This window comes from Gossypium arboreum, chromosome 5 (genome assembly GCF_025698485.1).
Source record: "Gossypium arboreum isolate Shixiya-1 chromosome 5, ASM2569848v2, whole genome shotgun sequence".
Classification (NCBI taxonomy): domain Eukaryota; kingdom Viridiplantae; phylum Streptophyta; class Magnoliopsida; order Malvales; family Malvaceae; genus Gossypium; species Gossypium arboreum.
The window spans coordinates 30,247,390-30,259,759 of record NC_069074.1 but is presented as its reverse complement, the minus strand read 5'-3'; positions in this window follow the sequence as shown (position 1 = coordinate 30,259,759).

Below are 12,370 nucleotides of genomic sequence, written 5' to 3'. Positions count from 1 at the left end.
TGGGTTTACAGTTGATGGTAGGCTGGGGAGCTGTACCAAGAAAGAGACTCGAAAGATGTCTTCAAGGAAGGATTGCAGTTCCAATGCTAAAAGACAAACAGGATCGCTTTGGTTTGGGGTTCAAGCCAGATGCAAGAAAAAGGAAAAAGGAACTAGAAAGAAGGAAAGAAATAAGAAGAGCACGAGTGAGTGGTGGGGAAATCAAGTGGGAGCCCATGATAATTCCTCATATCTCTAAGTCTTTTGTATCAGGAGGCATTATTTATCCTGAACGAGGGATGCTGGAGAAAGAAAGCATGGAAGAAACATTAGGAAATATGTACATCAATGCCATATTTGAAGAGAAAATTGAAGAGGGGATTTCGTCAAATATTCGTCCATATGAGCCTGGGAGTGTTCTAGACAATTGGACTGTAGAAGATCTTTCTGTAGTTTTTAGAGCTTACTCAGAGTAATGTTCGAAACAAACTTGTTGTTTTAAGCCTAGAAACAATAAAGATTTCTTTGTGAAATAGGCTCATGTTCAAACATCATTATTTCAATGAAGTACATTTTTTGCTATCATTTTGAGTAAATATTATTCTTTTCACAAGCAATTGTGTTATTCTTTCTATTTAAATAATTATCCTGATTCTTTCTTCAATTATTCTTTTATTCATGAACATATCATACAAAATAATAATTACCAAATTCATTCATTCTTTGTATATTTTTGTACCTATAATAGGTCCCTAGATATCAATGTCATAAGCGACGCTGTTGTAATGGGCCAATTTAGCCCGGGCCCATATAAACACAAAACCAAAAAATAAAAAAACAATAAATAATATAAAAAAAATCCAGATATCAATAGTCCATTATCTGTCCAGTTACATAGCCTAAGCCCAATTACATGACCCTCTAACTAATTCCTTGGCCCAACTACAAGAACAGGCCCAAAAAGCCCAAAACGCTAAGGTTATAGAGGACCCAATACCCCATAGCCCAGTTACATGACCCATAGCCCAAAACTAATAAAACTAGTCCAAATTATATCGGCCCAAGTGGCCCAAGATTCAAAAATAGGGCAGAACCCTAGCAATCTGTTTGCACCGTAGTAGCCCCGACTTAGTACCCTCCAAGTGACCACACTTGCAAGACTAGCTTGACCTCCAGACGATGCCAACGCACCCCGTACCTGCGAAGAACAAACAAACCACAGCAGTAGCAAATAGAAAAACAAAGAAAAGTTGTATTTTTTATTTTTTATGTTTTGATCTTTTTGGGATTTTGGCTATAAAGCCCTGTGTATTTCGATTGTAAAGTCTCTTTTTTTTTTGGGGACGAGACACGCACACTACAATACATATTCTAAATAGTAGAAAAGAAATCAAGAAAGTTATCTAAAGGTGATTTCAAATCTTTCCCTCTTTTCCGTCGATTTGCTTGTATTATTTTAGCATAGAAAACGAAAAGGATACTTGAAACAACACCGATGAAAGCTCTCATGTCTCAGGAATATGGTGATTCGGGCTAGGGTTGTTTTCTCTTGCTCTTCGTCAGATTTCGCCTTATTTTTGATAGAATAGTATAGGATTTTAAAGTTTTTTTTTTAAAAAAAAAAGGGGGAAAGGAGTACTCTTACTGGATCTTTGTGGGCGAGGCATTCTTCAGCAAGATCTGACCCTCGTTTGTGCTCCGTCAGCCATCAAATTGATGTGGTTTGGGCGGTTGCTTAATGAACCCAAAGAGAGTGAAGGGTTCTGTTTCTTTTTTTAAATTAAAAGGTTACTTGTGCTTTGAAAGAAAATAAATGGGAATAAGTATTTCAGCATTAAAATAAGTCTGCGTCTTTTCATTAGGAGTGGGGAATTTTTGCGTTAAATCCTTCCTTCTGTGCGAATATTCAATTGCACCTTATTTGTTTGGCCCTTTTTTAATTTGGCTCTTTAATTCATGCGCGTTTGTAATTTAGTCCGCATTTTAATGCTGCATTGTGAGGACCGGTGTATTTTCAGTTTAGATCCTTCTGCATTATCGCGCCTCGCGCATTGGTCCCTTTTTTTCATTTGTTTCATTTTCTTAATTTTCCCCTCTTGTTTTAGTTTAATTTTGATTAAGTCCTTTAGTTCATAGCCCTTTTGTGTGTTCTTAATTAATTATTTTTTAATTTTAGGTCATGGCTATTCCATTGTTATAAACTGTTTTCTCTTAACAATGTTAACATCACATTTTATACATTTTAAATGTTTATTTCCTTTGTATTATTATACATATACGTATGTATTATAATAAAGTTAATATATTTTATACATATAATGGCTTTGACTCTATCTATGTATTTTAATATTTTTATTCAAATATGCTTTGTATATATGTTTTACATGGGATTCAAGTTATTTTATATCCATTTATATTAGCACACGTATTTGATTCACACATTACTAAACCTATATATATATATTATTATCTCTATGTTATCTTACATATATTTACTTTTAAATTTATATGTATATATATTAATACACTTTTTACTTAAATAGTTTTTTATCTAAAACACTTTCTCTTCGTGATATATCATGTACTTTCTCTATATATATCTGAAATAATTTTGGAAACTTCATCTTTTGTAATTATAAAATTATTATTATTTTGAATATTCCTTTATATTATATGGCTTTTATGTTTCAGTATATAGCCCATTATTTTAAATGTTTTGATATAAGGGCACTGTGTATATTTTTTAGACTAACTTAAAACTTAATATTATTATTAATCTCATGATTTCTTTTACAATAAATTTGTATGTATATATTTGTAAATCTATTTTGTGTATTACGTCTCATCACGTATTTTATTATCCTTTCACGTTATATATATTATTTAAGTCATCACGTGTTTTGTCAATTTTCAAATGAATTCGTTTTTAAAACATTTTGCGTATGATTTAATTCAAAATTGTATTCTATAATATCTATTTTAATAATTATATTCTTATTTTCTATGCAAATTTGTCAATTTATACATTATGTGCTATGAAAATATTCATTCTACGATACATATATTTTAATGATTGCGTGTGTCTATTAAGCTTGACATTGGTTTACAATAATCTTATACCATGTTGCTTCTTTGAATTGCAATCTATTTTATGCCTCTAATAATTTTATTATGTCATGTATGCCGTCGTTGCATTTTATTCATTATTGCCATGATTAATTGTTCTCCATGCATAATTGAGGTTGAGTCATATTTTCAAGCTAATTATATTTAATTGCTCATTTTCTTGGTTGATCGATATTCTCATTCATCAAGTATGGTATCTCATATGCGCCTATTATCCCATCTCATCATTTTCATTTGGTTTTTCGAAATGGGGTTTTATAAAATCCAATTTCTACGATTAATGTCATCTTATTTCAAATCGAATTAATATATTTTAAGTATTCATCCAAAATTCTTCAAAACGAAGACGAAATTTGATGTTCGGCAATTCATGAATCGTGCCCTAACGTGTTGGGTTGCAATTTCGTATTTGCTCAAAATAATCGAATTTCCCTTCGAAATTTCATTCATATCTTTTAAAATCCCTTAAATGAAGATGAGATTTAATGTTTGGCCATTCGCGGAATCGTGCCCCAACGTGTTGGGTTGCAATTTCGTATTTGTTCAAAATAATCGAATATCACTTTAAAATTTTGCTCGTGTATTTTAAAATCTCTAAAACAAAGGCGATATGTGATATTTGGCAATTCGCGGGATCGTGCCCTAACGTGTTGGGTAGCAATTTCCCAATTGTTTAAAATAATCAAGTATCCCTTCAAAATTTCACTCGGCTCTTCTAAAAATCCTTTAAAACGGAGGCAATACTCGGTGTTTGACAATTCGGGAATCATGCCCTATCGTGCTGGGTTGTGATTTCTCGTTTAGTCAAAACAATCGAATATTCCTTTAGGTTTTCATTCGCTTTTAGAAAACATTCTTAAAAACGAAGACGATGTTTAATGTTTGGCGATTTGAGAATCGTTCCCTATCGTGCTGGGTTGCGCTTTTTCATTTGTCTAAAATAATCGAATATCTCCTCGGAATTTCACACGTATTTTATAAGGTAAGGCAATGGTCAATGTTTGGAAATTCGAAGAATCATACCCTACTGTGCTGGGTTTCGATTTTTCGTTGGACTAAATAGTTGAGCATCCTTTTGTGATTTTCAAATTATAAATTTTCTGTCATCGAAGCAAGAAGATTTTTGACAATCAACTCGGATTACTCGAACGTTATTAGAAAAGAACCACATTTCCAAAACATTTTTATCTTAGACCTAAGGACAGTATTTAATCGATTTGGTACCAATTTTGGGCGTAGTAAGGGTGCTAATCCTTCCTCATACGCATAGCAAACTCCGAGCCCATTTTTCATATTTTAAGAGACCAAAATCGTTATTCTAGTAAACCAAAACATTTTATTAAAATAACCAAATCCTTAGGTGACCCGATCACACCAAAACAAAAGATCGGTGGCGACTTCATATTTCTATTTCCCCAATAGTCGATTCCCCCGTTTTTTTATTAAAACAAAAATTTCAAAATTCAAAATTTTTAATTCGAGGGATGGTTTCGACAGCTGTTACTGACTCAGAATCACTATTTGAGCAAGACATGCATTTAGAAGGATCTCAGGACTTTGAAGATGACAGAGATTTTAATTTATCTCTGGAATTGTTAAAGATGGTAGAACAAGAGGAAAAGCAATTTTTTCCTTATAAAGAAACCGTAGAGATAGTGACTTTGGAAGAGGGGAAGGTTGTAAAGATTGGAACATGCATAGCTGAAGAAACAAAGCGAGACCTTGTTGGGTTGCTTGAAGAATTCAAAAATGTTTTTGCATGGCCATACCAAGATATGCCTGATTTAAGCCCTGATATTACAGTACATTGCCTTCCCATAAGAGCAAATTGCAAGCTTGTACAGCAGAAACTTTGACGAATGGGGCCAAATATTGTCTTAAAGATAAAGGAATAAGTTAAAAAGCAGTTTGATGCAGGATTCCTTCAGGTGATCAAGTACTCAGAATGGGTAGCTAATGTTGTGTCTGTTCCCAAGAAAGATGGGCAAGGTGCGAATGTGTGTGGATTATAGAGATCTAAATAAGGCTAGTCCAAAAGACAACTTCCCTTTGCCCTATATTGATAAGCTAGTAGACAATACGACTGGCTACTCGTTGTTTTCTTTCATGGATGGCTTCTCGGGGTACAATCAGATAAAGATGCATCCTGAAGACATGGGAAAGACTACTTTTATAACCTTGTAGGGCACGTTCTGTTACAAAGTGATGCCATTTGGATTGAAGAATGCTGGAGCGACATATCAGAGAGCTATGATGGCTTTATTCCATGATATGATACACAAAGAAATCTAAGTGTATGTTGATGATATGATAGCCAAATCTCGAGCGAAAAAGGAGCACATCCAGGTGTTGAGAAAGCTATTCATGAGATTGAGGAAGTTTCAGTTAAAGCTTAATCCAACAAAATGTACCTTTGGGGCTAGATCCAGAAAGCTATTGGGCTTTGTGGCCAGTGAGAAAGGAATTGAGATTGATTCAGACAAAGCCCGAGCTATACAGGAGTTGTCTCCATCGCGCACCCAAAAAGAAGTTCGAGGTTTCCTCGAAAGGCTAAATTACATTGCGCGGTTTATTTCTCAATTAACAGAGAATTGTGACCTTATATTTTGTCTTCTTAAAAAGCATAACCTAAGAGAATGGGATGAGGAATGTCAAAAGGCTTTTGATAAAGTTAAAGAATATTTGTCAAGTCCTCTAGTGTTATCACCCCCAAGTTCAAACAGGCCGTTGATATTGTATTTAACCGTGTTTAGTATTTTAATGGGATGTGTGCTTGGTCAACACGACGAATCAGGTTGAAAGGAAAAAGTGACATATTACCTCAGTAAGAAATTCACTGAGTGTGAGTTGAGATATTCGTCAATTGAAAAATTGTGTTGCGCTTTGGTTTGGACAGCACGAAGATTGAGGCAACATATGTTGTATCATACAACCTGGCTAATCTCAAAGTTGGATCCTTTAAAGTATATGATGGAGTCAAATGCCTTGAATGGAAGGATGGCTAGGTGGAAAATTTTGCTTTCTGAATTTGACATAATCTACATGAGTCAAAAAGCTGTAAAGGGGAGCGCAATAGCAGATTTTCTGGCCAGCCGAGCTTTAGAAGATTATGAGCCATTGAATTTTGGCTTCCCTAATGAAGAGATAGTGTATGTGGTGGCTGCTGAAGAGGACACTATAAAAGGTCACTTTTGGAAATTGAATTTTGATAGAGCCTCAAATGCTGTGGGTAATAGAGTTGGGGCAGTGCTGGTATCCCCAGGTGGAGATCATTATCCATTCACATGTAAATTGGATTTTGATTGTACGAATAATATGGCAGAATATGAAGCATGTATCATGGGGCTCAAAGCAGCTATAGAGCGCAAGATCAAATAATTAGAAGTATATGGAGATTCTGCATTGGTAATTTACCAACTTCGAGGTGAATGGGAGACAAGAGATTCCAACCTAATCAATTACAGAAGGCTAGTGTTGGGGTTAGTTGAAGAGTTTGATGATATTACTTTCAATTATCTCCCTCACGATGAAAACCAGATGGCAGATGCTTTGGCTACTTTAGCTTTCATGATCAACATAAGTAGACAAGAAGATGTGAAACCCATTCAGATGAGTATCTATGAGGCCCCGTCTTATTGTTATAATATAGAGGAAGAAGAAAGAGATGATCATCCTTGGTATTAGGATATATTGCGATATGTAAGAAATCGTGAATACCCAGATCAAGCCACGGAGAATGACAAAAGAATGTTGAGAAGGCTCGCTTGCGATTATGTTTTAGATGGAGAGATCCTATACAAAAGAAGGAAGGATCAGGTACTTTTGAGATGTGTGGATGCCGTGGAGTTCAAAAAAATCTTGGAAGAAATGCATGAAGGTGTTTGTGGAACACACGCCAATAGGTTCACAATGGCCAGACAAATTATGAGGTTTGGATATTATTGGTCAACCATGGAAGGAGACTACATCAATTATGCCAAGAAATGTCATAAATGTCAAAATTTATGGTGATAAGATTCACGTATCTCCCTCACATTTGCATGTTATGACTTCTCCATGACCGTTTTCCATGTAGGCCATGGATGCCATAAGGCCAATTTCACCAAAGGCTTTAAATGGGCATCGTTTCACTTTTGTGGTCATTGATTATTTTACCAAGTGGGTGGAAGTTGCTTCGTACACCAATGTAACTAAATCGGTAGTCAGCAGATTCTTAAAGAAAGAAATTATATGTCGATATGGAATGCTTGAGAAGATCATATCTGATAATGTGCTAAATTTGAACAATAGTACAATAGCAGAAGTCTGCAGTCAGTTTAAGATCAGACATCATAACTCATCACCATATCGCTCGAAGATGAATAGGGCAGTGGAAGCAGCTAACAAAAATATCAACAAGATTGTGATGAAAATGACCGAAACTTACAGAGATTAGCATGAGAAGTTGTTATTTTCTCTTTATGATTATCGAACATATATCAGAACTTCTGCTGGGGCAACACCTTTCTCATTGGTCTATGGAATGGAAGCAATTCTACCCATTGAAGTGGAGATACCTTCTCTTCAAGTTTTGTCAGAATTGAAGTTAGATGAAATAGAATGGATACAGTCTCGATATGATCAGTTGAACTTGATTGAGGAAAAGAGGCTAAAGGCTATTCAGCATGGACAGATGTATCAAAGAAGAATGATGCGGGCTTATGAAAAAAAGGTTCGCCCAAGAGAATTTCATGAGGGAGATTTGGTTTTAAAAAATATCCTTCCCATACAAAAGGATTTCAGAGGAAAATGGATACCGAATTGGGAGGGGCCTTATGTGGTAAAGAAGGCTTTCTCCGGTGGTGCATTAGTCCTGGCCAAAATGGATTGAAGAAATTTGTCTAATCTGATAAATTCAGATTCAGTCAAAAAGTACTAAACTTAACAAGGGAAGGAAGCCAAAGTGGAAACCCGCAAAGGGCACTTTGAGACCAAATACAAATGGAAAGGGCCAAAGTGAAAACTCGCAAAGTGCGCTTTGAAACTCAATAATAAAAAAGAAAGAAAAAGAGAAAAAGGAGAGGCCAAGGTGAAAACCCACAAATGGCGCCTTGTGGCCAAAAGGATTTGAGTTGAAAACCTAAAAAGGGCAGCTCAAATATGGATACAAGGTGAGAAGGCGGTGGTCTTGCTATACTTGAATTAACCATGAAGGAGGTATGTTGCATCTTGGGGCGTTGACAAAGTGCTTCTGATCTCTTAAACAAATGTCGAATTTGAATTGGTCTTCAAGAAGTTTATACAGAGAAGCTCAGGTTGCAATAACAAGGGTACCTAGTATTCATTTTCAGTGAATTGGTTATCTTTGGTTTATCCCTTTTTTTTTTCAAGATATGCATCCCCAAATTAATAGCCATTGTTGTTCTACTTTGAACTCAAGTTCAATTCCATTCTTGTCCATTATTATGTTTTGATTGCAAGCATGTTGTATTGGCATAATGATGAATGAACTAGTAATGTTTTCACAATAGAAGTTTTGCATATTACTCTAAGAGTTTCTAGATAATGCGAGAATCTGAGGTGGAATAATTGTTTAGAACACGCTCAAGTTCAAGGATATATTTGGATAAATCGCCTTTTTGAGATCTCTGTCCAAATGATGATAGAGCAAATAGGCAGGATATAGTATTGATGATACAATTTTATTCTCGAGAAAAGGGAAATGACGTGGTGTATTCATACAAAGATCAAAAATGTACATTTGGCTATAGCACATGAGGGGTGAGGTAGCAGATTAAACAAAGGGAAATTCAACTATGTGTTGCAATGTTTTGTCTCAAAAAAGAGTAGTAGAAGGGACGTTGGAATTCCAGACAAGATAGGTTTGTTTTTTTGATACACTGCCAAGATGATGGTTGAGCAAATGCGTCAGTAACAGCATATTAATGAACAACGAGTGACGATACCCTAAATTGTTAAAATGGAATCATCCTCATTTTTGCATATATCATTCATAACACATTTAGTTAGGAGCATGGGGTTCATTTCGATCATAGCATCCTAATTAATTGGCATAAGCATGTGCATATAAAATGGAGTCTACAGGATAGGTTCCCCAGAGGATAGTGTAACGACATTTGTAAAGATTGAAGATCTTAACTCCCTGAAGTTGCGGTGGAGCAGATCGAAAATAGAGCAGATTTTACCACCAGTCTCATCTCTCTGAGCGGAGCAGATCTTTGCAGATGGTGAATCTTATCTTCATGTATCGGCAATAGAGAAGATTTTACCACTAGCCTTATCTCTCTGAGGTAGCAAGAGAGCAGGTTGAAGATGGAGTCTTATCTTTCTGAGGTAGCTTGAAAGCAGACTGATAATTGAAGATTTTATCTCCCTGAGATTGCAGCGGAGTAGATCTTCACAGATGGTGAATCTTATCTCCATGTATTGGCAATGGAGTAGATTTTAGCAACTGACCTTATCTCTCTGAGGTAGCAAGAGAGCAGGTTAAAAATGGAGTCTCATCTTTCTGAGGAAGCAAGAAAGTAGACTGAAGATTGAAGATCTTATCTCCCTAAGCAGTAATGGAGCATATCGAGGATGACAAATCTTATCTCCGTGTACCGGTAATGGAGCAGATTTAAGTTACCAGCCTTATCTTCCTGAAGTTGCAATAGAGAAGGCTCATATACAAGTCTTATCTTCCTGAGGTAGCAAGGAAGCAGACTGAAGATTGAAGATCTTATCTAATCAGGAAATGGTGGAGATCAAAAATGGCGAATCTTATCTCCATGTATTGGCAATGGAACAAGTTTAAGCTAGTCCTATTTCAAGGCAGTCAAGATTCAACAAAATCGGGCAAAATTGGTCCTATTTAAAGTCTTTGCTCTATTCTCGTTGCACGACAATGAGCAAAGAGGGGCAGCTATAATTGGCCCATTTCGCCCGGGCTCGTTAGAAAAAAACCAAAAAATAAAATAAACAAAAACAAAAAAATAAATTAAGGTAAAAACCAATAGAAGTCCATTACCAATGTCCTTTTACAAATTTTTAGGCCCAAATAAAGAGCTTATACCAGCCTAAATACAATTTCAACCCAAATTTATAAACCCATATTCTAAACCTAGTCCAAACCCGAAAGAGCCCAAAAGAAAAAAGAATTTCAGCAGCCAAGAACTCCAGAAGCTCCTGGAATGCACTGGAAGGGCACCAGAAGGTCGGTTTCCCACGTGAGACCCTCGCGTGTGGCCTCCATGTCACCTAGTCATCTCCTCCGTACGGCCATTCCTGCAAAAGGAATACACGAGAAGAAATAGAATAACAGAATATGCAGATGACAGCAGGAAAATATTTTTATTTTTTGCTATTTTTTGTTGTAAATTAAGGAAAATGTCACCAAAGAGACCTTTTTTGCATAAATTAGTTTATTTAAAATATCAAAATGATTATATGTTTTTATGATTCATGCATTTATTAATTGACCTAATGGTAAGTTAATATTTGGCAGAATTTCAGTGACATCTGTGGTGATAAATATGTGACAATTATAAGATACTTTATGTGAGAAACAAATTAATTCAAAGATTGATTCATTGTTTGACATAATTTATTGTCAATGTTTGATTGTTACAACAAGAGTACCGCTTACTATTAATAGTATTGTCCAAAGACTTGATATTAATGTTATGTTTGGTATCTTGAGATGAGATTACCCACTATCTTGAATTCAGGCTATAAAAAGCCTCACCGATGCTCCATGTATTTTGACACACACACTGTACGCATACACTCATACACTATACGCATATTAAAAAAAAAAACAATTTCCGAAAAGGTGATTTACCTTTGTCTTTTAATTTTTTTTTCCTGTTATTTTCATTTATTAGCCTGCCATTGTTTGTATTATTTGCATTTCAAAACAAAGAAGAGTCTTATCTGGTGAATCAGACCTGGACCTCTGTTCACTACGTTGAAATCGAAGTTGAAAGGGGGATCCAAAGGTGTCACTAAAAGTGTTTTTTTTAAAAAGTGGGAAAATGGAACGATTTATCTGTTCTCCTTGAGCAGGGCCTTTGACAGCTTCTGGGTGACGTTGGTGCACCACCGATCACCAAAGGAAATGATGAATTTGGTGGTCGCTGGAATGAGCCCTAATAAATCGACTTTAGGGTTATGAGTTCTGCCAAAATGATGACTGCGCTTGAAAAAAGGAATAAAGGGAGAAAGGTTTTAAAACATGCTTATCAAACGGCGCCGTTTATAATAAGCGCGCGGTGATCCATTTAGCAGCCCGATCTGCGCATTTCCATTCAAAAATGGGGAATTTGTGCGACAAATCCTTCCCTTGGCGCAAAGCCTTCAATTTGCGCCCAATTTGTTTACCTTGTTGTCTAAATTTGGCCTTCTAATTTGTGTGCTTTTTCACTTTGATCCATGATTCGGTGCGGCATTGAGGGCGCGGGATATTTCCAATTACAATCCCCAAACATTTGTGCGCATGGCACATTGATCCTATTTTACAATTATTTCATTTGTAAATTGACCATTTTATTTCAATGTTGTTTTAATTAAGTTTTTATCCTCATTTTTTATTTTCTTGCATGTACGATGTCTTTTACATGTTTGATTGTTGGTGTGATATTTCAAGTTGTTTTGATAATGGAATTTTGTTTTAAAAATATTATTATAATATTTTCTCTTCTATTCAATCATTTTAATAATTGGTGTATTATTTGTAATAAAATTCTTTTGAGTTTATGTATGCTATTAATTTCATGTTATTTTGTAATTTCTTTTGAATTCATTCACATATTTTAATGTTTATATCCGTTTTTAGAAATTCGTCCATTTTATGTGTCATATAAATTATTAAATATATATTTAGTGTTTATATTTAATCTACATACGTTGTTTATTTTTATATAGGTATAGCTTTTAGTAAATTTGTACTTAATTGATTTTAGTTTTATTAAATGTATAGAATATGATAAAATTAAGTTAATTTCATAATTCATATTTTTATTCCATGTTGTTTTAACATTCAATTATTTCTAAAATTGCCTCACATGAATATAACTCATATTAAATTATTTTATTATAGTCTACATTATTGATTTCATATTAATATTTCTTTTTATATATATATATATATATATATATATATATATATATTTAAAATTATTCATGCATATAATGCGTTTCTTTTAAGAATTATATTTTAAATCATACCATTTATTTATTGTATACACTCTCATATTTTGTTATCCTTATATATGTGTTATTTATA